The sequence below is a fragment of the Caretta caretta genome, chromosome 6 (assembly GCF_965140235.1).
Source record: "Caretta caretta isolate rCarCar2 chromosome 6, rCarCar1.hap1, whole genome shotgun sequence".
NCBI classification, from domain to species: domain Eukaryota; kingdom Metazoa; phylum Chordata; order Testudines; family Cheloniidae; genus Caretta; species Caretta caretta.
This window is the reverse complement of record NC_134211.1, coordinates 119,385,583-119,410,851: the sequence shown is the minus strand read 5'-3', so window position 1 is coordinate 119,410,851 and position 25,269 is coordinate 119,385,583. Positions and strand designations below refer to the sequence as shown.

At 42.0% G+C, this 25,269-nt stretch overlaps 1 protein-coding gene and 1 pseudogene across 2 annotated transcripts in view; one reads left to right on the top strand and one right to left on the bottom strand.

Moving 5' to 3' along the window:
- Positions 1 to 4,206: 4,206 nt before the first annotated feature.
- On the bottom strand, positions 4,207 to 6,526 carry LOC125638736 (ras-like protein 2; annotated as a pseudogene).
- The window catches only part of PPM1A (protein phosphatase, Mg2+/Mn2+ dependent 1A), a 57,371-nt gene continuing 38,020 nt past the window's right edge, over positions 5,919 to 25,269 (top strand). Inside the window, exon 1 of one of the 2 annotated variants that reach the window (XM_048853868.2) lies at positions 5,919 to 6,187. The gene's annotated coding sequence lies outside the window, so the exon portion shown is untranslated. The remainder of the gene's footprint in view (positions 6,188 to 25,269) is intronic. The other variant, XM_048853864.2, reaches the window with a different exon arrangement.

Below are 25,269 nucleotides of genomic sequence, written 5' to 3'. Positions count from 1 at the left end.
AGCTGTAGCTTCCTAGCTACAGGTACCAGTTTGATGATCTACAGGAGGATTGACAAAGTGCTGCTTGCATCTGGTGATCCATTTTAGACTAGTGTGGGGGGATGATGGGAGTATTGGTGGAGACTGGGAATGAATATTTGTAGAGAAAGCACTGGGGGGTTTCTGCAGGCTCCATAAGGATGTCAGCTACAGAGTTGGAGGAAAGTGCTCCTTGTGCTCTATTGAACCTGTTCGGCTTCCCTTTGACAATGATCAATTTTTCTAAGGATTCAAAAACCACAGGATAGTCCAACCCATACTTGTTGCAGGCGATCCACAGCTGGATTGCCAGCTTTGCACTTTCAGGTCCATGGGAGGGGTTGCTATCATAGAAAACCCTGCCATGAATCAGTGGTCATAACCTGTGAGCCACCCAAGCCCTTTGGAGCTGTTTCTTTGTTCTTGGGGCTGGGCATGCTTTCATGGCCTGTACTTAGTCCAGTAGGGGCTGAATCAGGCCCTTCCCCAAAATATACCCCAGGTGAGGGGTTTTTTCCTTCCTGATTTTACACTTTGGTAGGTTTGCAGTTAGGCCAGCCTCCCACAGGGATCAAAGGACAGTGGCAGCCTGCTCTAGGTGGGCCTCCCTGTCTCGACTATAGATAACCACAACATCTAAATAAGCTCCAGCTACGAACCATGTGGTTGGAGGACTTAGTCTATGAGTTATTGGAACATCACTACGATGCCATGGAAGCCAAAGAGCATAGTCCTAAAGTGATATATGCCAAACAGAGTAGCAAAAACAGTTCTTATGTGATTCCAGTGTGAGTAGAATCTGCCAGTATCCCTTGGAAGCTCTAATATTATAATATACTGGGCCGCACCCAGCCAGGCTAGTAATTTATCCACTTGGGGCATGGGCTAGGAATCAGATTTGGAGATAGCAATGATTTTTCTCCAATCTATGCAGAACTACATAGCACCACCCAGTTTAGGGATCAGTACCACTGGGTTTCGCCAGTTGGTTTGGGATTCTTCGATGACCCTAGTTCCAATGGCACAGAGCTCCTGTTTCACTGCATCCTTCATTTTTTTGGAGAGTGGCTAAGGGTTCTCCCTGATATTTTACCCTGGCTTCATCTGGACATGGCGTTGAACATGATGAATCTATCTTGGCTGTGATGAACACATCATTGTGAAGCCATTCAATAGGTGTCTCACTTAGGCCCTTGGCTCCAGGTCTAGGTTCTCTCCCCAACTGCATGGGGTCAGGGTTTGGGGAGGCGGATGCTTGGGGCCACTGCTCTGGCTCAGAGGAATAAGGAGTGATAAATGAGCTCTCCTGCTCCTTCCAGGGTTTCAGGAGGTTAATATGGTAGATCCTCTTGTCAGGTTATCAGATCTCATAATTAACTAGCCGTATGTGATGGACTACTTCATATGGTCCTTGCCATTTAGAGAGTAGTTTGATATTGGCTCACTCCTGAGACTGCTGAGCACCAAGGAGGGTTTTTTTTGGTGAAGGTCCCTAGGGTCTTGAGCCTCTCCTGGAGCTTTAGTATATACTGTACAACATTATCTGTTCTAGGAGTTTGTTCCTCACACATCTTATGGATTAGAGGAAGAAGACGCTGGGATTGTCTGAATGGGGACTAGATGACTAGGAAACCTCTCAAATAGACAATAAAAGGGAGGGATCAGCTGATCCCACTGGCAGGGGTCCACAGCAATACACTTTTTCAACATCCTTTTTAAGGTCTGATAAAACCATTCAACCAGATCTTCAATTTGCAGACGATAGACATACATACGCAGTATTTTTATTTTTAATAGATCACACACCTCCTTCAACAGATGAGATATGAAGTTGGTGCCTTGAATGGTGATGATCGTCATACGTACCCCAACTCTGGAAAAGATCTTTAGCAGTTCCGTTGCAATAATCTTTGCATGAGTGGGAGTGTAGCAGGATTGCCTCCAGATACTTGGAGGCATAATCACTATTACTAATATGTACTCTTTTCTAAGGGTCCAACTAGATCCATCCCCATTATTTCAAATGGGACACTTACTACAGGGAGTGGAACTAGACAGGCTTTGCCCACCCCTTAAGGTCCTATGAGTTGGCACTCAGGACACGGGCTGCAGAAGTCTTTGTCCTCTTGATAAATCCTGATCCAGTAGAAGTGGTCCAGAATCCTGGCCAGGGTCTTCTCATGGCCACAGAAGGGAAAGCGTGAGCCAGTCAGATAACCTCACGCTGATGAAGCCAGGGAACAAGGACTTGCAATCAAGTTTCAACCATCCAACAATCTTTCTCCAGATGGTACAATTGCTCTGCCTGAAGCTCAAACTGAGGGTACTGCTCTGCTTGATGTGGGCCTATTACCTTACTGTTGACCGCTGAAAGAGGGTCATAGGCTCAGCTCAGGGTTTTGCCCTTCCTCTGATCCCTCATGAAGTCAGTCCCTTTAGTTATGATGCCCTCCCCCTTCAGGGTCCAATAGGGGTATCCAATATTGTTTCATCATTGGGGTGAACCTCTGTGGGAGATTCTGCTGGGCTGGACCCCAGTCTTCAGGGTCCAGCTCCTCACCTATACCTGCCAATATCCAGACTCCACTTCCCAGAGTCTCCTCAGTTTACCCCTCTGAGGGCTTAAATTCTCCCAGTACCTCTGAGAAATGCTCCCAATCCCATCTCAAGATAATGGTGTAGGCTAGCATCTGGGGCAGCTCCATTATAAGGGACTTCATGTTTGCTGTCAATTGCATGTGAGCACTGGGATAACATTTAAAGTTCCCATGAATACATTGCAGAAAGATGGTCCCAAACCTCATAGCCCTGAGGGAAACTAAGTCATCCCAAATCAGGTTTTGATCACACCCAGAATCCACCAGGCCTTTCTTCTCTGTCCCATTTATCCAAATAGGGATAGTTAGTTTAGTCAGGGTCTGCTTAAGGGCTTGACTTTCCATCATCCACATCTGTCTATAACCACACTCCACATGTGGCCTAGAGTGGGACAAGTGTCCTGTGCACCCACACAAGGAGCAAACTCCCACAGCTGGCATGCTGGGCTCCAGCCTTGTGTCTAATATTCAAGGTGACCCCTTCCTTTGTGACTTGTCTGCATCCACCCCCTTATTTTCCTGAAGAAGAGACTGGGGTAGTCCCAGAAGCCTTTGTCTGGGCTGGGACCCAGGGTGACAGGGTTTTCCACAGGGAGCCAATCCAGGGCCCTGTGGCCCGCTGGGTCCCCTAGGGGCTGGCACTTCTGTGCCCAACACTGGACCATCAGGCTGCAAATTGCCCAACTAGGTTCTCCTTTGAATAGAGGGACCCCAGTGGCTTCAGGTGGTCTCTGGTATGACACAGCCAAAGCCACTTCAGCAGCCAGATAGTTTTCCATAAGATAGACTACACTGGCTAGTGTCTCAGGACAGTGTCTGAGTACCCAATCTCTACCCCCGAGCCAGGAGCATGTGGGCAAAATGCTCCACCAAGATGAGTTTGGACACCTCGACTCCAGTCTGAGTCTCGGGCTGGGCTTTTAGTCATCCACTTCAGAAAATGCTCTAGGTCCATGTAGCCATTATCTTACGAAACCAAATACTTAGGCCTAGGTTGTTCAACATTCTGGGTCAATCAGTCCTCCCACTCACTTCTCCAGGGGTGGGAAGGTCATGCCTGCAGTGTCTACCATTTTGTCACTGATGTTTCTACACACTAGGGCACCCATAGGTCCTAAACCAGGCCCCAGAACTCATTTAGGCCTCTGCTCTGCAGTGACCAAGTGTTTCAGCGCACCAGCCCAATCCTAAGAGGCTCAGCCCTCTGGCTGAGCCCAAATAGTCCACCCCTTCCTGAATGCTTCCCTCTGTTCCCTCAGAATAATTCTGTAAAGCTGTGGGCCCAACTAGGTTCCCTAGCTAAGGTCAAGATGCAGTTCCAATATAAGTTGATTCAGTTGATTCATCCTCCCTCCAGGGTTGCTATGCATCAATTGGCTGAGGAATCCTTGTCTTGCTTCATCCCAAAATATTACCCAGGCTCCCATCATCTGCCTCCCCATAATATAGCTATTTGTAAATATATACACACAGCTATAGAATATTTCACACCTCTCCCATTGGCCCCCCAGCCACCAGGAGAATTCAGGGTGGGCTTCTCTCTTCCTCCACAGTGTTAGGGTGAAGAGGTTGTGGGGGAGGAGCACCCCTCTCAGTAGAGGATGCAGCAGGGGCAGCTCTCAGACTCTTTATTTGGAGGGGTACACTGTGTGAACAGGGGGGTTCTCCAGCTCCTGGGACCTCCTGAGGGCTCTGATGATGTTGTGGAAGGACTCATTCATGTTGAGGCAGTACCCTCCGTGTAGGGGATGCAATTCTCCTGGGCTAAGGCCAACGCCTCCTCTTTGGGCACCTGCTGCTGTAGGTCCAAGTTGATCTTGTTGTCCACAATGATCATGGGAAACTAATCCTGGTCTTTGATCTGCAGGGTTTGAGTGTGGAACTTGCTGATCTCATTGAAGCTCCTGTGGTCACTGATGGCACAAATGAACAGGAACCCTTCCCCGGGCACATGTACTGCTTCCACAGGCCTCAAAACTCCTCCTGCCCTGCCATGTCCAGGAAGTTTAGCTGGGTCAGGGTCCCATCAATGCTACAAATCTTCATAAAATAAACGAGGAGTCCTTGTGGCACCTTAGAGACCATAAGGACTCCTTGTTGTTCTTGTTGATACAGACTAACATGGCTACCATCTGAAGCAAATCTTCATGAAAAAGTCCTCAGTTGTGGGATCATAGTCAGAGACAAAGTAGAACTGGATGAACTCAGGACCTACTCTCCTCACTAGTTGGAGCTGAATTTCTTTCTTTTAAGCTCCTCCCTGCAATTCTGACATCTCTCATATGAGCCTTGGCGTAGGGCCACCTGAGCCCATATTAGCTTGTTAGCCCTGTTGGGGATTTTATATTTTATCTCAGGGAGATGTTACTGTAAGCAATATGGGGGAGGGGGGAAAAGTGTTACTGGGAGTGGTGTGCTTGTGTACAGCGGTTGTTATTGAGAATGGTGTGCATGTATAATTTTTGTGTACGTTACAGAGTACCTTCCCTGTGGGGATGGTGTATGTATTGAGCAGGATGTAGATTTTGCTGTGTGGTACAGTCTCTTTTCCCCTCTGGGGACTGAGAAACGGTTTCCCCATGCATGTTACACTCAGTCCCCAGCCACAGCCTCAAAGTAGGCGAGTATCTTGATCACAACAGTCTGAGCTTGCTACACCACACAGCAGCATAGGTCACTGATCCCCTGAGGGGTAGCGTGTGTGTGTGTGTGTGGGGGGGGGTCGCTCTACAGTGTCTCTCCCTCATTTCCCGCCGGAGACCATGCTGGGGGGAGGGGTTCTGTGTCCTGGCTGGCTGCTCCACACCGGGTAGAGCTGCTGTCTCCCCCGCCCAAAGAGTGGGGCGGTTCTACCGCCCATCCCCCCACGCGCAGCGCCTCTCGCGCTCTCTCTCACACACACACACACCACCCTCCCCGCCAGAACCCCGGGCAGCTCATGCGCAGTAGGGAGCCGGGAGGTGATGTAATAGCTCAACAGTCTGCTCCCCCTCCCCCCTTGCAGTTCTCCGAGCTCAACCAACATCCGGGCTCTTTACGGTGCACCAGCAATAGTCGCAGCTGTCCTGAGCCCAGGCTTTAGAGAGGAGGAAGGAGCCGCGTGCGCGCTGGCGAGGGGACGGCGGGGAGCGCGCGCGCCGCACACAGCAGGGTGGCAGGAGAGAGAGAGCGAGCGCGCGCGCCGCACACAGCAGGGTGGCAGGAGAGAGAGAGAGAGCGCGCGCGCGCGCGCGGCGGCGGCGGCGGCGGCTCGGGAGCGCGCGTGTGCCGCTCAGGGAGGGGAGCGGGGTCTGCGCGAGTCGGCGGCGGGCGGCGCTGGGCTCGCGGCAGGGCGAGAGAGAGGGAGCGCGAGCGAGCGGGGTGGGGGCGGGAGCGGGAGGAGGGGATGAGCTCTTGGTTCCCCCTGGCCAGAGAGCCGCTCTCCGCAGCTGCCTGTGAATGAACTGAAGCGAGGCCGCCGGCCCGCCGGCCCAGCCCCGCCGCGGATCCCTCCCTACCCCGGCCCGCTCGGAGCGCGGCCCTGCCCCCCCTGCGCTCCCCGGAGAGCCGGTGCCTTTGGCCGCCGCCGCGGGGTAAGTAAGTGCTGCTGCGCAGTGCGGGGCTCGAGTGGGGAGGCGGGCCAGGCGGGCCGAGCGGGAGGCGGCGGGGCGGAGTACGCTAGGGCGCTGAGGGCCGCGCCGCCGCCTGGGCCCCGGGGCCTGTAAACAAGCGGGGGCGGCCCGCTCGGGGTTACGGAGAGAGGCGGGCGGGGTGTGTGACCCCCCCCTCCTCCCGCCCCCCGCGGAGTTGCCATCGCGGGCCGCAGCCAGCATCGAGGCGGGCTCTGCGAGCGAGTCTGCCCCTGCCTGGGATGCTGCACTTAAGGGGCTGAAGGTGACCAGGGGCTTGTCCCCAGGGCGCCAGCCCCGCATTGCGGAGTGGGGGATAGCGGGGTGACGCCCCCCCCCTTCCGCTCCCCTGGGTGAGAGCGGCCCCGGGCATGCTGCAAGTAACAACCCAGCAGCGCTCCTAGCCAGCCGAGCTCCATTAATAATGGTTATAAACACACACTAGCCGCCGCACAGCACTTGGGGCAGGGCACCATTAAGAAACACATCTATTTATAAAGCACCCCACCCCACCAAGGGTCGCTGCATAAACACTCCCAGATAGTGATTTCTTATTTTCATAGCAGCCGCCGCCTCCTCCACGCTCGCCTCCCAAGGCGAACCATTTCAAGTTAGCATTACATATTAAGGTCTTCAAAAACAATTTTGGGAACCAAAGCAAAGGTTACATACATGAAGCATATGCTGTCTCATTTCCCATGTTAAGAGTGAGTGGGAGAGATTAGGCCCCTTGTAAAACTATTGCCCATTGACGTACTTGGTAATCTTGGCTGGTTTTGTTTTTTTAAATGTCAGAGATGTGGGCTGAGAATTTTTTTTTTCTGCAACCAACATGAACTGTACTAGCCAGAGAGATGTTTAGGATGTGCTGCAAATTAATAGTTTTAAAAAAAATGATCTGATAAGCGTTTCTTTGACATACATACTGGTGAACAATAAGGGACCCTCAACTTTGCTGTCTTGCTTATGAGGGACTAGTTTTAGGGTTGGTGTGTCCTTTGACAAGTTAGAAAGTCTTTTGCTTGTTGAGAATCACTATTGGGATAACATTACAGTTTAGGGCCCAGTATTTCCTACAAAGGAGTTATTCTTTGAAGCAGATGCCTATCTTAAAAGGAAAGACATTGGGGGCAGTAAGGCTTCAAGCTCCACACACAATTCACCAGTGATGAGGGGAAAGATTTCCCTGACGTGGGGCCTAAGTCATCAATGTCTTCAAAATTTAAGATTTCGTTTATAAAATAAGGCTTTATAATCTTATGACCGTGAGAGAGGGCCTTCCAAATGTGGACCCGTGCAGTATTTTTTGGTGTCTTCAGAAAGATTGTTCCAATGCCTGTGCTGCTGCTGATCCAGGCTTTGCCAAGCCTTGGTAATGTGAAACTAACAAGGTTCACTGCTGTTAAAACCTGTGGGAAGCAACTATCAAGAATTGTGTCAGTTTCACACAGTTCTTTCTGTGTCAGTTTCACATTCCTCTTCCTGCTTGGGAAAGCTATGAACAGCAGCAGAGGCAAGAACGGGAGAGTTATTCAGAGGAAAGAGGAGTGAGAAAATTGGGGTTGCGGGAGACGTGAAGTAGCAAAGACCCTTCTTTAAGCTCCTGCTCCCTTCCAACAGTTGGGGTGAGGAGGGATAGGAGCTTCGTGTTTAGTATCAGATTCTTCCTGTCAGCATCCATAAACATGGAGCCCTTGAAGAAGAAAAACATTTTGATAGAAATTTCATCCTTCCCTGCAGTAGGGATTAGGCATCTCACAAGTATTTTGTCCCTGAATCTCGCTTGCTTTATGGGGTCTCCTCTAACCTGCCCCCTTGTTTCTTGTATCCAAGTCCTAGTTTACACTCAGTTTTGCTGGCATAGCTAGTGGACTAGAAAAAATCATACCTCTAGCCAACACAGTTTTGCTGGCAAAAGCCCTAGGGTAGATACAGTTAGACTAGGGGGGGAAAGTTCTTTTGCTAGTATAACTTATTTTGTTGTTGTTTTTTGTTGGGGAACACTTTTGCTGGTATAAGATGCTTCTGGTGTATACAACTATACTGGCAAACTCTTTCTGATGAAGTGAGCTGTAGCTCACGAAAGATCATGCTCAAATAAATTGGTTAGTCTCTAAGGTGCCACAAGTCCTCCTTTTCTTTTTGCGAATACAGACTAACACGGCTGTTACTCTGAAACCCTTTCTAATGTAGACAAGGCCTAACTCTTGATAATAGGCTTAGTCCTCTGGAAAGTAGTTATCTGGTAAATCTTAGCTTTTCGTAGTCAGTATTCAGTGCTTTTATTCTTTTTTTAAAAGTGAATATATGGAAAATATAAGTATTTATTGGGCTTTCTGTGGCAAGGTTTGTAGAGATGTTTCAGTGAAAAACTCAAAGGAGGAGGATGGAGATATCAAGGGATTGGTGAGAGTTGGTTGAAGTTAACATGTCTGAACAGGCATTCACTTGATAGTTTGATGCAAATTCCATTACAAGCAGTATATTATACAAAGTGTCGTTCCCCTCTCCCCCCCCCCCGCCCCGTGAAATCAAGCTGGTTGTTTCTTACCTAGAGTATAGTTTAAACACAGTTAAACTGAGTCACATTCTTGCTAAGACCAGCCTTTTAAAGCTGGCCACAAAATACTTCTTAAAGATTTCAGTTGGGCGTAGTTTAATTTGTAAACTTATGCAATTTATATGTTTTAGACCGCAGCTGTCGATAAAAGGGAGATCTTATTACACTTTGCCATTTTAGTGGAATTCAGATTATTAAGCATCTGCTTCCCAAAGATGAATTAAATATAAACTTTATGTAACTATAATAACCATGATTAATTAAATGTTAAAGTCAGGCCTATTCTAATGTCATAAGATTTTTTGAGTTTATCGGTTTAGCAAAAGTTGTGTAAGAATTGGGTAAAACAAAGGTGTGTCCATAACTTTTATTTAATTATTTTGTCACATTGTAAATGCCTTCTTACATCTTGGGAAGTACAGTCTTACTGCAACTGAATATACAGTATTTGTAACAAATGTTCATTCTTTTCATAAAATGAATCTGACTATTGTTTAATTCAGGGATTTACTGCCCTAGGTTTTTACTTGTGGAAATCTGGGTTCAAATGCTATTTTGGTCACAAATGAGAATAAGTTTAGTTCCATCCTTGATCCTAGTGTCTGTTGATCCACACCATAAAAATGTTCACTTTGGCATGAGTTGCTGTTTGTTATTCAAGTAATTGGTCTCTATAAAAGATGCCTTAGGTCAAGATGCTAGTGCCTTGGCAGAGCTCTGTGGGGAAGCTTGTGCAGCTCCTGCCATGTTATGTGTGGCCCTGGCAATTTAGTCCTCGGTTCACTGAAATCGTCAGTGCTTTAAATGGAGACGGTCAACTTGAAATCTGGTTTATTTTTCATATGCAAAAGTCCCTCAGTTTTTTTGCAGATTTTTGTGGTTTTATGATCACATCTTCACATTTTTAAAGATGTTTTTCCTCCAACATCTTTCAGATATAATAATATATTATAATATTATAAGTCAAAAATCTCACTTCTGTCAAGTTTAAGTTGACTGTCCCTTCAGTAAAGTGCCCATCACTGTAATAATTCCAGGGTACAAAGTGTAAAGCCTCCTTAAATATAGTATAGTGCCTGAAAGGATGCTGGTGAACTGAGAATGTTTGTTGGTTTGTTTGGCTGTAGGTCCATGAAATGCAGTTCACCAAGTGTTGCTGTATTTCATGATACCTAGACAATGCGTGTCATGGCTACATAGGGAGATCGTCTTTCCATGGCTCTCTGAGTAAAGTTGTGGTATAGGTAGGAGGGGGTTTCATAAGCATTCATGATAAGGGGGCGAATTCTTGAATTCATAAGACTAGCAAGAACATTTAAAAGGAGAGGGAACCAAAATGCGGGGAAGGGTGAGAAGTGCTATTGCACAACTGTACTGCCCAGTTGGAAGAGTCTCTGTCTCAAATAGTATACAGTCCAAAAATAATTCTAAAATTTCACATCCAGTAAACAGGCAATTTAGATCGCTGTTTCAGCAGAAATTTGTAACTTATTTAACATATATTTTATCAGGTCCCTTATTGGGTTTTTTTCAGTTGTTGGTGTATAGAAACCTGTTTTGAGGTCTTCATTAAAAAGGATGTTTTCTGGCCTTGTTTTTTGGTTGATATATGAACAGTAGTTTTTAACAGGTGTTTAAATTGATTGCTGAAATCTTCAGGGGAAAAGGACTATATAAGTTCTCTCTAGTAGTAGAAAGGGAAACTCAGGTTTTGTAAAAATAAAGTTTTACCAAAACTAAACTTAGAGTCAAATTTGACAAAAGACAATAGAAGTGTTTTCTTCAAAGATGAGAGAATAATAATTCTAATGAGAGTTTTTAATCAAATAAGTACTCCCCTGTGTTTACAGTAAACATTTCAGTGGGGCTGCTGAACGATTCAGATGCTAAAGGAGCACTCAAAGACGATAAGGTCATTGTGGAGAAACTAAATAAATTCTTTGCATCGTTTTTCACAATTTAGGATATGAGGGAGATTCCCAAACCTGAGCCATTCTTTTTAGGTGACAAGTCTGAGGAACTGTCCCAGATTGAGGTGTCATTACAGGAGGTTTTTGAACAAATTGATAAACTAAATAGTAATAAGACACCAGGACTAGACGGTATACATCCAAGAGTTCTGAAGGAATTGAAATATGAAATTGCAGGACTACTAACTGCAGCCTATAACCTATCATTTAAATTAGCTTCTGTACCAAATGACTGGAGGATAGCTAAAGTGAAGCAAATTTTTAAAAAGGGCTCCAAAGGTGACCCTGGCAATTACAGGCCGGTAAGCCTCACTTCAGTATCCAGTAAACTGGTTGAAACTATAGTAAAGAACAAAATTGTCAGACATATAGATGAACATAATTTGTTTGGGAATAGTAAACATGGTTTTTGTAAAGGGAAATCATGCCTCACTTATCTATTAGAATTCTTTGAGGGGGTCAACAAACATGTGGACAAAGGGATCCAGTGGATATAGTGAATTTAGATTTTCAGAAAGCCTTTGACAGATTCCCTCAGTAAAGGTTTTTAAGCAAAGTAAGTGGTCATGGGATAAGAGGGACGGTACTCTCATGGATCAGTAACTGGCTAAAAGATAGGAAACACAGTAGGAATAAATGGTCGGTTCTCGGAATGGAGAGAGGTGAATAGTGGTGTCCATCAGGGGTCTGTACTGGGCCCAGTCCTATTCAGTATATTCATAAATGATCTGGAAAAGGGGGTAAACAGTGAGGTGGCAAAATTTGCAGATGATACAAAACTACTCAAGATAGTTAAGTGCCAGACAGACTGCAAAGAGCTACAAAAGTATCTCTCAGAACTGCGTGACTGGGCAACAAAATGGCAGATGAAATTCAGTGTTGATAAATGGAAAGTAATGCACATTGGAAAACATAATCCCAACTATACATATAATATGATGGGGTCTAAATTAGTTGTTACAACTCAGAAAAGAGATCTTGGAGTCATTGTGGCTAGTTCTCTGAAAACATACACTCAGTGTGCAGTGGCAGTCAAAAAAGCAAACAGAATGTTGGGAATTATTAAGAAAGGAATAGATAATAAGACAGAAAATATCATATTGCCTCTATATAAATCCATGGTACACCCACATCTTGACTACTGCGTACAGATGTGGTTGCCCCATCTCAAAAAAGATATATTGGAATTGGAAAAGGTTCAGAAAAGGGCAACAAAAATTATTAGGGGTATGGAATGGGTGCGATATGAGGAGAGATTAATAAGACTGGGACTTTTCAGCTTGGAAAAAAGATGACTGGTATGGAGAAAGTAAAGAAGGAAGTGTTGTTTACTCCTCGTAACACAAGAACTAGGGGTCACTAAATGAAATTAATAGGCAGCAGGCTTAAAACAAACAAAAGGAAGTATTTCTTCACACAACACACAGTCAGTCTGTGGAACTCTTTGCCAGAGTATGTTGTGAAGGCCAAGACTATATAACAGGGTTGAAGAAGGAACTCAATAAATTCATGGAGGATAGGTCCATGAATGGCTATTAGCCAGGATGGGCAGGTATGGTGTCCCTAGCCTCTGTTTGCCAGAAACTGGGAATGGGCGATGGGATGGATCACTTGATGATTACCTGTTCTCTTCATTCCCTTTGGGGCACCTGGCATAGGCCACTGTTGGAAGACAGGATTCCGGGCTAGATGGATGTTTGGTCTGATCCAGTATGGCCATCCTTATGTTCCTTATGGTTTTAGTAATGAAAGGGTATCTGAAAATGAAATTGAATCAGATCTTAATATAAACAAAAGGAACTCTGACTAGTCTAGTTTCAGTGTTGGAGTTTAGAGAAATGCCAAAAGTATGCAAAAATAGTGAAAAGTAAATTTGACTCTTAATTCTCAGTTTTACTATTAAAGATGTTTGCAATATCTGTAAGGAGGTCTTGATTTCTAAAAATGAATTTTAACCTGTTAAAATGTAGTTTTCATTGCAAAACCCAGGAAATTCAAATATAAAGTGTCATTACATTCTGATAAGCAATTATGGCCTCTGTCCAGCAAAGCATGTAAGCATGTGCTTAACTTTAATCATGTGAGAAATCCAGTTGACTTCTGTTGGACTGTTCACATTCATAAAATTACTTATGTGCTTAAGTGCTTTACTGTATTGGGACCTAGAAGACGACATATGTATGCTTCCATGTTTATGTCTCAGTGGCTTCTGTGTCAGAAAGGAAAGATGGCCTTCTTATTAACTTGCTGACCCTGCAAATTCAACCTGGAATCTATAGGTCAAATTGTGTTTTTCTGCTGCATGAATCATGACTAATATATTAACTAAGCTCTGTGAAGATTATCTGTATACTTGTGAAACAGAAAAGAAACTAGCTCACATTTCTGTAGCTGAATTGGCTGTACAGTGCTAACAAGAGTGAAAAGTAAGTTGACTCTGAATATGTACAAGGAGAAGTTTATAGCTACTTTTTCTGCTCATTCTTGTAGACTTTACTGTTCTGGGCACTAGGTGCGGATGTGGGCTCACAAGTCTGTCTTTTCAGTGCTGGTCCAGTATCTAGCATTTAGAGTATACAACACTGTTCTCAGAAGATGTTATTCCTGAGGATATGGAGTAAAAAAAAGTTAGAATTTTTTGATATCGGTATTTTAAATTGACTTAATGTAAAGTCTAAAGATGTAAACAAACAAAGTTTAAAGATCTGTAAAGGTTTTTTAAAAGGCTTTTGAGGGTAACTTTTCTGAGTTATACAGGAGTCCTGAAAAACTTTTTTAAAATGGTTTTCTTTATGCTTGTCTTTTTACTTTAGAAATATCAGAAACAGTTCATTCTTCCCCAGTTTTGCGAGCTGGATTATGGGTGTCAGAGATTTTGGGATGGATATATATATATATATATATAAACAAACTCACACATTAATTGAAGAGAACAGGGGTTAGTAATCTTTAACAAAAATATTATTTCTCCAAAAGATTAGTCATTGCACTTAAACCGTCTTCACCTCTCAATTTGCTGAACTTTCACTCCTAGTTCTTGTGTTGTCTTCCAGGTTAGACATGCCCTGAATTTGTAACGTAAAAAACAAACCGAATATAATGAAAACCTTCTTTAGACATTATAACAAAGCAAAACAGGGCGCACATATCCAATTATTTTCCTTCTGTAGGTCACCTTTAAAAAGATAGTGTAACTTGAATTTGTTTGGTTTTTTTTACATCAAGATCGTTACATCTCAGAAGTTTGCCAGTGAGGCTTTCCCAAGATCTGTGGCTCATTGATGACTTCTTGAGTGCCATAACAATATGTCATAGGAAAACAGTATGCTCTACTGTTCCAGAAGGTTTGAGGGTTAAAAAACAAGGTCATGAATTGAAAATCCTTAAGCTTTGTTATGAAAGTACAGTAGAATCTCAGAGTTATGATCACCTCGGGAATGGAGGTTGTTCGTAATTCTGAACAAAATGTTATGGTGGTTCTTTCAAAAGTTTACAATTGAACATTGACTTAACACAGCTTTGAAACTTTACTAAGCAGAAGAAAAATGCTTTCTCTTTATTTTTTAGTAGTTTACGTTTAACACAGTATTGTGCTGTTTGCCTTTTTTTTTTTTTTTTAAGTATCTCTGCTGCTGCCTGACTGCATACTTCCGGTTCCAAATGAGTTGTGTGGTTGACTGGTCAGTTTGTAACTCTGGTGTTCCTAACTCTGAAGTTGTACTGTAACTGCAGCTCACCTGTGGGAGTGTTTGTAAGCTTGAGACTTAAAAAACAAGCCCCAAATGGTGATATTTAAGTTAAATGCTTAATCAGTTTTTTCAAGTGGGAATGGACTTCTCTGTGAGTCCGCTCTTCCCATTTTTTATCCCACTGCCACTTTCCTGATGGTTCCACTTCAGATATCCAAACTGGAACTGGACAGAAACCAAAGGGGAGTCCCTTCAACATTATCACTCAACTGAAAGTGCCACTGTTCAGCTATGCAGTGTTCTTTATTGCACTACCATTAGGCCAAATGAACCAATCCCTATTATGGAATAATTACTTTGAACATTTATATATAAACTAATCAAAGCAGTTGTTACTGCATCAGGAAAAGCTACCTGAAAGCAGAAAATGTTGTACTCATATAGAAGGGGGAGAAGACAGTGGTTGCACTATCCTCTAATTCTGATTACAATCCCAAAGTAACTGTTAATTCTGTTAATATCAGTGAAAGTTAAATATTGGCAACTGAATTTTCTTCATTTGGCCTCATTGCCAATATGCTACTGAAGGTAATAGACAGGTTTCAGAGTAGTAGCCATGTTAGTCTGTATCCGCAAAAAGAAAAGGAGTACTGTTAGTCTCTAAGGTGCCACAAGTACTCCTTTTCTTTTTTTGAAAGTAATAGAGCACAGTTCACACCTGGTGATGTTTCAGTCTGTGTCTGCAGAATCTGGAAGATAGCATTACATCTGTCAGAGTCAGGTGATCTTTTGCAGCCATAAAGGCTAGAAATAGTTTTCATTGTAATGAAAGATTAAATTATTCAGAAACTGATAAGATCACCAACAAGAGTAGTTACTAATCAATAATTGCGGGGGAGGGAGGGGTGTTGAATGTTATCTATACACAACTCATATGCGGGATATTCTCTGCCCCCCCCCCATGCATGATCATCTTGTAGGTTATCCCTCTCAGATGCTGTTGCTCCTCTTGGTGGCACCTTATTGGGGTCCTGTACCCCATGAGAGCTCTGATCTGCGTGAAGGATTTCATCTGGTATGTAAATGAGAAGTTCATTCATAATATACACAACTTGATTGAGCAGGAAGTTCAGACCCACGTATAAAGAAATCAGCCCCTCTGGTCATTGTCCATGCTTTTAATTTTGAAAAAGTAGGACAAAGGTAGACTGAATTACATCACTTAATAATACTAGGGATGTATATTTAGGCTGTGGTTATACCTTTTTAAATGTCTGCAAGAAGAAATAGATTTATAATCCATAGATGAGATTTCAGAGGGCACAACAAATTGTACTTCAGGCAAAATATTTTTTACCCTCTATTTTATTTCAGAATTCCTTCTTGTTCAGAGACCTTTTTGGTTCAAAAGACTTCTTAAGTTGTATTTGCAGTTTCCCCCAGAAGTGGGGGGTGAGAGGTTTAGCTTATAATTGAAACCTGACAAACTGTCAACTAATTATGTCATTGATGCAGTGTTTACTTACACATGTGTAACACAATTGTGCAACTGTTCAATGGGGTGTTATAGTATGATTTGATCACATTTTATTGTATATGCCAATTACCTTTGCTAAAAACTTGCAGTAAAAAGACAGATGAAGGAAAGGGAACTAGCTTCCAAGAAAAGTTATCAATGGTAATAGGAACACATTTGTTGCGTTTTTTTTGTTTTGTTTAGGCTAATCACAGTACATCTCCTGCCTCTACCCCATCTACTCCCCACATACAGCTTCTGTGCTACTGAACTTGCATCCTTTCCACCCAATATTTTGCCCCTTCCTGCAACATAAAAGGAGAGGACAGTCATAAGATTAGTGAGAAATAATAGATGACTTCCTTGATGCTTACAAAAAAGCAATTAAGATGTGAGACTTCTGAGAGTTAAATGAGGAAAGGTTATTTGCTTTGCTCAGCAGCTTAGGAAGGTTTTTTTCACATATAACCCTTGATGTGGTTGTAAAGAAATAGACGATCAGGGTGCAGAAGCTGGCACCGTTAGCAGAATGGGTAGAGGTGTAGTCTGATTAAAAACAAAAAATAAATAAATATTCAGCAGATAAAAAATTCAGCAGATTAGAGTTCTTACAGATTGTATCTCTTGAGTCATAATACGTTATGTGGCTCGTGTTATGAGGCTGTTTTTTGCTGGAAACATGCTTCATCAGTGTTTGAGGCACTTTGATACCATGCAGATTAATACCATAAATAAGTATCATATAAATAAGTTCTGTTGGCGATTGGGTGCATACCAAGAGATTACACACCCTAACTTTTCTTTAAACAGTGAGGACAAGGGAAAATTGAATGAAAGCATCATTTAAACCGTGCAACAAACCACTTATTTCACAGAAGGTCCTCCATGGTACAGAAAGCTTTTGTATTGCAAGGTAACAGAACCCATTAACGTTACTGTTTGTTCACATCCATGCTAAAACCAAACCATATTTTAGCCATGTCAAAGGCTACCATATTGTAACTTGGACCAACAACATGGCAAATTTCTGAACCTCCACCAATAAATGAGCGACTGGAAGTATTGTTTCACCTTCTTTAAGGTAAAGTTCTATAAGGGAGGCTGTATTATTGCTCTTAGCATTCTTAACTTCCAGCCATACCCAACTCTGAGGCTATTTCTCCCGCAAATAGTCTCGCTCCAAATGCCAGTGTGTAATTTAAGACTATTTAACTGAAATGTTGAGGCGCACAGATCAGCAGGAGCTAGATCCCTAAAAAAGTTCATAGGAAAATAATTTTGTATATCAGCCAAGAAATTAAACTAGAGTTATATTTTGAAAAAATACATGTGGGATCCCATGTTTCTCTGTTAATTCTGTATCAAATTAAATAAGTTCCTAAATAAATAAAAATGTCTTTTCTAACTGCCAGTGCTGCAAACCCAGCCGTGGATCTGAAAATCAATCTGTGTAGTTCTGGCTTGTGTACCGATAATAAAACTACTTTGAATTAGAACTTGGCTAACAACTCTGAATGAGCCAGAAAAGAATCCAGCTCACTTTCCCATAGTCAAAAGTAGACAAAACCTGTAGTTGTCAGTAAAGTAAGCACATAGACTTTGAATGTGCACAAGCAACAGATTTGTGGAGTGTGAAACTTTTCATCACTTTTATAATTGCTTCATCTGGGAAGAGGGGAGACTGCATCCTTCCTTCTTCTGAATAAGGTTTGGGTGAAAAACAACTTTAAAAGAAAAAATGAATAAAAAAGCAAACAATTTCTACTATTTTAAAATGAAAATGGAAGAGTCGGGGTGGAGTGGCCTTTAAGAAGGTGGCTGAAGAACTGAAATCTGCCATTTCCAACCAGGAAAACCAAGATGTTGTTTCCTTAAGTCTTTTGACTCAATACTTACTGTTGAAATTCAAGAAGCTAGCACTGCAGGGACGGAAAGCATATAAACAGAAGAACAACGATCTTCTGGGTTAGGATGAAGTATCTATGTTCAATTCTTGGGCTTTGTCACAGACTTCATGTGGAGCTTTGGACAAATCACTTAGGCCAGGTCTATGGTAAGAGCACTTTGCCTGCATAGCTATACCTGTACACTATTCCAGCAAAGAGCTGATAGCATGGCTGCAGTTTATTGTGGCAAAACTGCAGTTGTGCTGGTATAGCTCTTTCTGCACCACTCCTATCCCACCCCCCCCCCCTTCACTAAGGGCTTTTGCTGGCATGGCTTTATCGATCAGGGATTATACTTCTTCACACTTCTGACCAACATAGCTATGCTGAAAAAGTTTGTAGAGTTGGTCTTAATCTGGCTATACCTCATTTTTCCCATCTGTAAAATGGGGAGAATACTTCCTTTCTCCCAAATGCTATCTGTCTTGTCTACTTTAGATCGTAAGTTCTTTATGGCATGCTCTGTCTTTTACTACAATGCCTAGTATAATAGGGCCCTGATTTTGGTTGTAGCCAGAAGGTGCTACCATAATGCTTCTACTAATTCCCATATCTACATTTAAGAAGGGTTTATTTCATTTCAACTTTTAATATTTTTGAAAGAGTAAGAAAAATAAATGAAGGAAACTAACCAGCAAAGTGATGCAGCATTATAAAGTAAGACAAGTCAGTTTGGTAATGTTGCACACTTGTTCAATTTTCAAACAAGCACTTTCATGCTTTCTCCCATGCTGCCCCCTGTAAACGTCCACAAAGCAACCTCATCAAGCTTCAAAACCCTCCTTAAAAATTTCCTTTTCTGTGATGCCTTCAAGAACGTTGTCAAGAGTTAGGCTGCTGGTGTGTCACTGATTATCATGCTGACCAATATTGTCTCATTGTTTCCTTATATTACCCCTATCTTTCTGTCTATCAATCTGTTCTCTTGTAATTTTGTTCTGTTTGTACAGCACCTAACAAAATGGGGTCCTGGTTCATGAATAGGTCTCCTAGGTACTACAGTGATACAAATAGTAACTAATAATATCCTCTCCTAAAGTCAGCAGAGCAGTTGCTTGTCTGATCAAGGTTATAGTGATCTCAGAAGGAGACAGTTACTTTCTGCTATTGAACAGCTAGTAAAATGAAAGGAACTTCACAAAGTAATGTTGAAATTACATCATCGTGTCTTCAAACTGCTGCAGTAACTACTTGCTTTGCTAGGGTAACACTACTCTGACAGGACATATTACAGATTTCCGTGTCTAGGGCGTCTTTTAAGAAAGTCAGATCAGCTGTACTTTTTCACTGAGTGCTGATCTGTGCATTAATGTAGAAGCAGCATTTGTTGTCTATATGGAAAGTAGATAACCACTTGCAACAAATTCAACTAAATTAATTTTAAAAAGTTTTTTTGTTTTTTTTTTTTTTTGGAGGAAGAAATTGAAATTTTTTTCTGCGATTTTTACTAAGAAATGTCTGTTGTTCTTTAAACCCCCAGGAGAGATTCCTAAGATTTTAGAGGATCAGACCATTCTTTTGTGGCTCCTATAACCAAAACAAGTGGAAAAGAGTTACTCGCTTAGAAAAGCAATTAAGATAAAACACAGTTCATCTCCTGATACCAGTAGGAGCCCAGCATGACTGTCAAATCTCCCTCAAAGGTCACCTTTGGGGCAGAAATGGGGGTGGGTGGGGATCCTTCGACCAAACAGGAAAATATCCTGTGGTCCAGCAGCCTAGAGAAATGAGAAACCGAGCCCAGCAAAGTGAATTTTAATTTTGTCTTTGACATACTGTTGATCTGAGTTCAGAATCCAAGATGCATTTTTATCAAAGGAATGATGATCTAGACTAGAGGTCACTACTCTGGTAGATTTGACTGTGATATTTGAATCTTCCCACTGTTAGGTAAATAGCCACATTCACTTGTTAATTACTGTGTGAAACAAAATAACTTGCTCAGTTGGAGGGCAGGGGAAGAAAAAATGTTTTTCATATATGATTTAGATCAGGGTGGATTTGATTTAAAACATGATTTAAATCACTAGTCAGGAAGACTCGATTTAATCATGGATTTCTACATAAAAGTGCATTCTTGTTGGTTGTTATAACCTTAATACATATTCTTCACAACTACGAGATAGATGTAGGTTTCATTTTTAGAAGGTACACGCTATATGTTTTTGAACAGTGATTATTTTGAAAAGCTTTCATTTTCTGATATAGCTGTAAAACTCATCTGAATGATTGTTTGGTTATTTCATTTACCAAAGGTAATTGAAGCAGATATTTATGAAGTCATTGGGAGGTGAACTATCTCCAATTCAACAGGTTAATCATTAATATTTGGAGGATTTTCTTGCCATGTTGTATTAGGAAAACATCACCAGACATTTAAATTGTTTTTTTTTTTAACTAAAACCACAATGTTAAGTATTCTGGATTTTTTTTCTTCAACAGCAAACCTATAATAATTTAACAAAAAAGCATATGTCCCTCCCTTCTCACATTTATCTCCAGACTTCTTCTCCTTGTCCAGATCTGTTCTGTCACCAACAATATTCATTGAACTTTTTGAAACTTTGCACTTTTAGAAAAGAGAGGTAAGGGATTGACTCTGTGTACACAGATTTGCAGAGGGACAGTAGGGTTGAGGTCTGTTATTTATCACCTCTCTATATAATTTATTTAAAAACATTTTTGCTGTTCACAAGCATGTTACCGCTGGAGAGACACATCCACAGTTTGATAACTGCAAAACTAAGCATCTATGATGGTATCTTCTAGACTGAGCACTGAGTCTCCTTGGGTAGATAGAAAGATTAACCTAAATAATCTGTTCAGAAGCCTGTGGAACCCCATAAAATTGGGTCCCTAATCCATGAACTATTGGAACTCCTTTACTAAACTTTTCTTAAACATTACATGAATATATTGTTTCATACTATAGAATTAGAATTTATAATCCCTATTCCGTGAGATCTTTGAGCTATAATGTATCTTAATTAAAGCTATCTTTAGATAGGTTTTTTCCTCAAAAAGCATTTTATCAAAATCTTCTTTTTTTTTTTTTAAATCGTTGATTTTTATCCACCCTGATTTAGATGGATCAGGAAGTAGTTCATGTGTTTTTTATACCCTTTTCCTTCAGTGCAGAAATCATAAGCTTGCCTCTTCAGGTAATCAGTTCTATCCTTTCTCAATTCCTGTTTTTATTGGCTTTTTGTTTTGCCCTGTCCTTTACTCACTTTCCTGTTCTTGATCGTGCTTTTCCCATGCCTAACCCTGCTTCCTATGGCCTTTGTTCCCTGACTACTTTGTTACTGCCACTGCACTTTCTTCATTCCTCTGCTTTCCTGTCCATCTTCCCACCTCTTCCCATTCCTCCTGCCACAGATCCTTCTGGTTCCAGCATTTTATTCCTTTCCCTATTAGAGGGGCACATACTACTGCTCAGGGTAGAGATGATAGGACTAATCATGTATACACACTCCAACACTGGGCATAATTCCACTTGGTGAAATTTTCAAGGAAACTGGCATGAGGACAGTTTTAGTTTAAGCATTGAGTCACACATGTCAGTCAGCACCTGGAACTTAAGTGCAGCTCAGATAAGAAGCTTGTCCTAGAGAGCGGAACAGAACTCAATGTTTAAAAAGACTAATTAAATATAATTTCCTGTTTGGACAACCAGATAGGAGTTTCAGGTTTTCTTTGGACAAGACTTACTCTTAGCCTGTGACTGAATTTCTTCAGACAAATGGGCCTCCTCTGACAGGAATACATGGATATAAATCAGTAAGGGATACTCGGTAGAATTTATAAGAATGCCTCATGGCTTCATATGTACCTCCTCTATCAACTGATAGTACAAAGAGCAATACAATCAATTTCTTGTCTCATGGACAAGGGGGCAATAGAGCTTTGCCATTTGCTTGACTGGTAAGATTTAGGGAAACACATGATTGGGCAAAGAAATCTGATGAATTCTTCTGAGGTATCCATGGCTGTCCATGGTCCAGATTAGTAACAACCCTGTTTTTCTGTGCCAGTTTATTTTGTGCAGCGCCATTGCATCCTGCCTTAGGTCATCACCTCGCAGTTGGCACTATGGCTGGTTAGATATTTTGCTGGCTTTTCTAGCCTTTTATTATATTCTCTGCAGTTCCATGCACTGCCTGCACATTGCAACTTGAATTTTCTACACTTTTTTTCAGTTGTAGGATATTGTCCTCTCAGTTGACTTTTAGGAATGAAGGAAGGAAACAAAGAACTTCAGTCATGGATGAGCACAATAGCTTCATCTTCTGCCTTGGAGAAGACCAGCATATCATGCAGCTCAGGACTCTCTCAAAATGTTGCCCATCATTGTTACATTTTGTATAAAGCACCTCAAATCCTTCCTCGAATGACTAACATGACTTCTGCAGGAAGCTTCCTCATGAAGAAGGACCTAAATGGAAATTAGAGGCTGAGATAGTGACAAGGGAAGCTCCACCCGAGTTAGAATTAGAACTTAGTTTTATAGACACTTGCAAAGTACACATTTTTGAGTTTGTCATCTATTTATGGCAATATATTATCAATTTATCCTCTTTGTCAATAAATACAGCATTTCTGTAGCAAGAACATTGCAAAGAAATGTTTTGGAACTAGATAGCGTCCAAGGAAAAATTGTGCATGTTGCATATTTCACTCTTCCATTGGTCTCGGGGCAGTGGCACCTTCCTTCAGTTCAAAGCCTGCCAAAATAAATTGGACATTAGAAGGGTCCTGATCTTCATAACCAGAGTTCACTACTTCTTTCCTAATTGTAGGAGAAGTAGCAGGGATCCATCAGTCTTCATTAGCAATTTTGGATACTATGGTCGGATGTGTTGACCATCTTGAAGTAGGCAGGGAAGAGGTTAATACTCTGACTCAGAGAGGACTGCTTTTTCTGGCTGTCAGTGCAGGGTAGCAAGGCTGGGTCAGGGTGGAGAAATAATCCTGCAAGCAACTATATAAGAGCATTGTGGTGTGGAGAGTCAGGGGCTATGTGGCAGTGGGTCAGGGAGGAATCACATCTAGGAAGGTGACTGAAGAGAAAGGAGGGTCCTCTTTCTCTGGAACTTGACTGAATTGAGCCATGTTTTGACCTTACTTTGAATAAGCCATATTATGCTTTTACTTAGCACACTGGCAGATGGAAGCCTTCTTATATTTTTCTCTTTTCTTTTTAAAGATCAGGGTGGATTAAAAATAGACTTCTTTTTAATGTAAGCCCTCGCCCCCTAGATTTTTTAAAAATTTATATTAAATACAGGTTTATTAAAAAAATAAATTTGAAATTGACACCTTATATTATGGCCTAAACTACTCATAATATATTTGTCATGTAAATTAAATACAAAAAATATTTAAGCAATAAATGTTTTCTGCAAATGCTAAATCAGCTTTAGACAGCAGTAGCCACTTCCACAGGTGCAGAGAGAATATTTTTTTCATTCCAGTGTATTCAATGATTAGTCTATTCAAAGTTGAGAAACCAATTTGGGGTTGAAAAATCAGGAAAGCTTGTTTTCTTCTAATCTCTGAATAAAAACAAGGTGTGAGAGTGAAATCTACTAGTTCTGCAGTCTTGAATCACATGGTGACCAGAAACAATCAGTTCAGTTCACTGACTGCAGATAATGCTTCCTTTGTTTAATCAAACAGTTTTACATGCATAATGTTTTGATAAACTTTTTTTGTGTATCCATCATTTTAAGGTCTATTTAATACAAAAAATTAAATACTATGTTTGAATTTTAATTTAATTTGAATTTCTGAATAGATTGGCACAAGTCATAAGTAAAGATTAATCATTATGTAATAAATCATTCACCATTTTGTAACCATAAATGTAAAAATCGAGAATCTGAATCAATGTACATTAAGCTATATAATTCTTTAAATGTATAGACATTGTGTATCCTCCTGGTTAGCAATAATGGACCACCAAATTTAATGTAAAAGCTATATTTAGTTGCAAATCAGCATGTTTTAGTGGTTACCAACTAATGAGAATCAAATTTTCTTTAGGAAAATAACCAAAAAGTACAAAAGCAAAATATGATTAAAACTGATTATATAAATTAAGATTTCCTGCTGACTGACTGACTTCATGATTAAAATGAATTGTATAAATTAATTTGTTTCAAATCAACCTATCCTGTGTAGGTACTGAAAAATTAAGCATATTGCAAAGATATTTAAATTCTTCTTTGAGTGCTGTCCCTGTAGGTGCTCCACTTCAGGTGTGTGTGTGTCCTGGTGCCGTTGATCAGAGATTTATGGTGGCGGTATCTGGGCAGGTCTCACATGCGCAGTAGGTGTCTCGTGGAGCCTTTGGTGCTGCGTCTGGCACACGCACAACCCAAACCCTCCAGTTCTTTTTCAACTGTCCTCTACTGCAGATGGAGCTCAGGGGCAGTGTTCGTTTCTCTCGCCAAACCTTTAAAAAAGAAATAGCAGTTTAAATAGTCTTTTAAAAGTTATAATTAGTTTTTGTAAGTGTTAGTGATAGTTTGGGGGGAAGTTTACTTTTCTAGTTTATCCTTCCTGTGCTGAGGTTGGTTAACTGTCAGAGATGGTGGGTTCCCCAGGCTTTAAGTGATGCAGCTCTTGTCGCAAAGCAGTGCTCATTTCTGACAGACACTCTGTGTGTCTGATGTCTTGGGGAGATGCATATCCTGCATAAATGCACCCATTGCAGTAATCTGAAAGTGAGAGCCCGGTGTGACCGAGATCTCCACTTGAGAATGATACTGATGAGGAAATCTCTTGAACCTGAGCCAGACCTACTGACTGCCTCTCTGGGCACCCCCCCACAGGAGACCTGCCTTCCCCTAAAAGATGGAGGAAGAGGACACAGAAAGCACCACAGAAACATAGGCGGTCTCCTGCAGGTCACTACTCCTGATGCCAACACATGCTCGGGTGAGCACCTACAATATTCAGGGCACCTCCGGCACCGCTGAGTGTTGAGTGAAGGAGATGGGGTCGAGGCGGAGATGGGAACATGCCTCCTCCATGCCACTGAATTCACCCGTAAAGGACCCAGTACTGATCCATTTTCTCAAGCACCATGCCTCTGCCCCTGGCACTGGCATCGCAGTTGGCACCAGCTGAGAAAACCAAGTTGGCACTGACTGTGCTGACTAAATCAACACCACATCTTTGATGGCACAGATGAGAGCGTCCCCATTGGTGCCAACGGCACCGACATCAGAACTGACATAGAATCTACTCCAACAGAGAGACTTGGCTGTGTCATCGGCACCACTGTCCCCACTACTCGGTAGTGAGGGCTCTCCTATACGTTAGAGGAGATTCCCATATTTCTCATGGCGCAGTACACTC